This window comes from Oncorhynchus gorbuscha, unplaced genomic scaffold (genome assembly GCF_021184085.1).
Source record: "Oncorhynchus gorbuscha isolate QuinsamMale2020 ecotype Even-year unplaced genomic scaffold, OgorEven_v1.0 Un_scaffold_2981, whole genome shotgun sequence".
NCBI lineage: Eukaryota > Metazoa > Chordata > Actinopteri > Salmoniformes > Salmonidae > Oncorhynchus > Oncorhynchus gorbuscha.
This window is the reverse complement of record NW_025747350.1, coordinates 14,269-17,500: the sequence shown is the minus strand read 5'-3', so window position 1 is coordinate 17,500 and position 3,232 is coordinate 14,269. Positions and strand designations below refer to the sequence as shown.

Below are 3,232 nucleotides of genomic sequence, written 5' to 3'. Positions count from 1 at the left end.
TTCAGGAGGAAAGAGAGCTGGCTCAGCAGGAGACGGAGAAAGTAAGAGATAGACAGTAAGAGAATGAAGGAGAGAAGTGAATGTGTGAGTCTGTGTGTAATAATGTGTAACTCTTCCCCCAGGTGCGTGTCCGCTATGAGAAGGTTCTGGAGGAGGTGACCCGCTATGCCCCTCGCTACATGGAGGAGATGGAGTGTATTTTTGACCAATCGCAGGAGGAGGAGAGGAAGAGGATCAGCTTCCTCAAACAGGCCTTCCTGTCCGTCCACAGACACCTGGACGTCACCAACAACGAGAGGTAGGCTACACCTGCAGCCAGACTGTGACTAGGATGGTGTGTTTGTTGGGGGGGTGTTTGTTGTAGTTGCGTTGTGTAAATGTTTTTATCTCATCTCTCACTCTCCATTTCTGTCACGCCCCTTTCCCCTCTCTGTCCCTCCACCCTCCCTCACTCCTCCCCCTCTCCTTCTCCCTCACTCTCTATCATTCCCCCTCTCTCCCTCCCCCTCCACCTCTCTCCTCCTCTCTCTCAGTGTGAAGGCTGTGTATAATGAGCTCCACAACACTCTCATGGCCATCAGTGAGCAGGACGACCTGCGCTGGTGGAAGAACACCCACGGACCGGGCATGCCCACCGACTGGCCTCAGTTCCAGGTGCAACACTCACACATGCACACACTCACACACACAGACACAGCGGGCTAATGGAAGTTAATGGGGCCTAATATAATGTACTGATGGATTGATGTAGACTTCTGCCCTGTGTTATTGTCAGAGTTAGTCTAATGTAGTGAACAGTGTTACAAGCTAATGCAGCAGACTGTATAACAGTAGAGCATAGTCCAACAATGTGACCAGTATTACAGTCTCTGGAGGCTAATAGACTGGACCGGTCTGCCTTGTTGTCCAACGGGGTCTAATGAAAGGTCTCTTTCAGGAGTGGACGCCAGAGAAGAAAAGCAAAAAAAAGGGAAGAAAGAGAAAGAGGTAGAGTCACAGCAAGGCACCATAGAGAGGAGGTAAACATGTCTCCATCTGTCTCTTTATTGATTCCTCCTACAGCACAACTCTATCTCAGTGATGTTAAGTAGTTGGAGGAATGTACGTTACAGTCTTAGTATGATACAGGAGACGTGTAGAACTCACTTCCCATCTCATTATGATGAGTCATATAGTTCAGATACTGACTGTTGTGTTAATTGCCTGTAGTTACGGTTAGTGTATGGTTGATTTACACTAACACTCTCTCTCTCTCTCAGTGTAATGATCGGAGGAGTTAAGGTCAGGGCTCTCTATGACTATGACGGACAGGAGACAGATGAGCTCTCCTTTAAAGCAGGTAGGTCTTCACGCTGTACTTGTCTGTGAGTGTGTGTGTGAGAGAGAGAGAGACTGTGGTACTCTGTTACTGAATGATATATGATGACCATGCTCCACCTCTCCCCTCCAGGTGAGGAGTTTCTGAAGACTGAGGATGAGGATGACCAGGGCTGGTGTAGAGGGATGAAGGATGGAGGGAGAGAGGGACTCTACCCAGCCAACTATGTAGAGACGGTGTAGTTACACCACTATGTTTGTAAAAAGAAATAGATAGAAGGAAAATGACTCATTTTGATAAGAAACATTGTGTCTGAAATGATCCTCAGCCGATGTGTACTGTGTACTGTTCCTTAATGAATACCGGCTGCATCACATCCGGCCGTGATTGGGAGTCCCACAGGGCGGCGCACAATTGGTCCAGCGTCGTCCGGGTTAGGGTTTGGTCGGGGTAGGCCGTCATTGTAAATTAGAATGTGTTCTTAACTGACTTGCCTAGTTAAATAAAGGTAAAATATTTTTTCTGAATAAATAAATAATAATACATTTATAAAGTGCCCATGCTATCTGCAGGAAAGCTTTCATCCAAAGAGAATACACTATGGGATATGAGAGCTCTGAATGAACTTTTGGCATACCTACACGGCATCAAATATCCTGGTTTCTTTCTTTAAAATATGTTGGAAAATGTTTAATATATTTACCTGAGACACCTATATGAAAGCTATATGATGTATGATGCCTTTTTGTACAATTTGAGAGATGCGATGCTGATTCTATAGGTACTGTACATGTCACCACTTGATGCTGAAGCCATACTGTATGTTTGCTGTTCTTATAGAGCTAAACTCTCCTGTTCGCTTTACTGAAACATATATTTATGTAGAAATAAGTGCTTCGACAGGCTTTAATCAGTGATTATTATGAATGGAGTGAAACTTTGACAATGAGCACAATTCATCAATACCTGTAGCCTGATCAGTAATAGTATGAGCAGTAATGTCTCCTGTACCCTGTGTGTGTTATAAGAGTACGATGTGACAGGATTGGAATCTCCTTTCAGAGGGACTGTAATAGATCTCCTCTCATCGTCTTCTTGATGGCAACTCCCCTTAATAGAACCTTTGTCAAAGTGAAATATAGGATGTCATTTCTGGGCCTGTCCACGTTCTGGTTTTTCTTTTCCATTTCTAAATGTGTGTATATGTGAGTGGTACTAAACATGCATGTGTGTGTATATGTGAGTGTACTATACATGCATGTGTGTGTATATGTGAGTGGTACTATACATGCATGTGTGTGTATATGTGAGTGGTACTATACATGCATGTGTGTGAAAGGTAAGCCTCGGCCCTCATTGTCTCTTGTAGTAGTATATTTGAGCCTTTCATACTGTAAGTGCCTTTCTAAAGAATAAAATGAAACTAAACGAATGTTGATAACTTTTGTTGCCGTGTTCTTGGGACAGGAGATGACGAGTGACAACACATTTAATGACTGTGTTTGTGTTGTTCTACAGTACATACAGTATCTACAGTGTTTATTTACACATACTCTGAAGAGAACGGCTAAATGTACAGTATATGTGTGTGTTTGTTTTGTTCTACAGTACATACAGTATCTACAGCGTTTATTTACACATACTCTGAAGAGAACGGCTAAATGTACAGTATATGTGTGTGTTTGTGTTGTTCTACAGTACATACAGTATCTACTGCGTTTATTTACACATACTCTGAAGAGAACGGCTAAATGTACAGTATATGTGTGTGTTTGTGTTGTTCTACAGTACATACAGTATCTACTGCGTTTATTTACACATACTTTGAAGAGAACGGCTAAATGTACAGTATACAGTGCCTTGCGAAAGTATTCGGCCCCTTTGAACTTTTCAACCTTTTGCCACATTTCAGGC

The 3,232-nt window shown here is 43.1% G+C and overlaps 1 pseudogene; it reads left to right on the top strand.

Annotated features, from left to right (window-relative positions):
- LOC124027188 overlaps positions 1 to 2,754 on the top strand; it is an 11,989-nt pseudogene extending 9,235 nt beyond the window's left edge.
- The last annotated feature ends 478 nt before the right edge of the window (positions 2,755 to 3,232 follow it).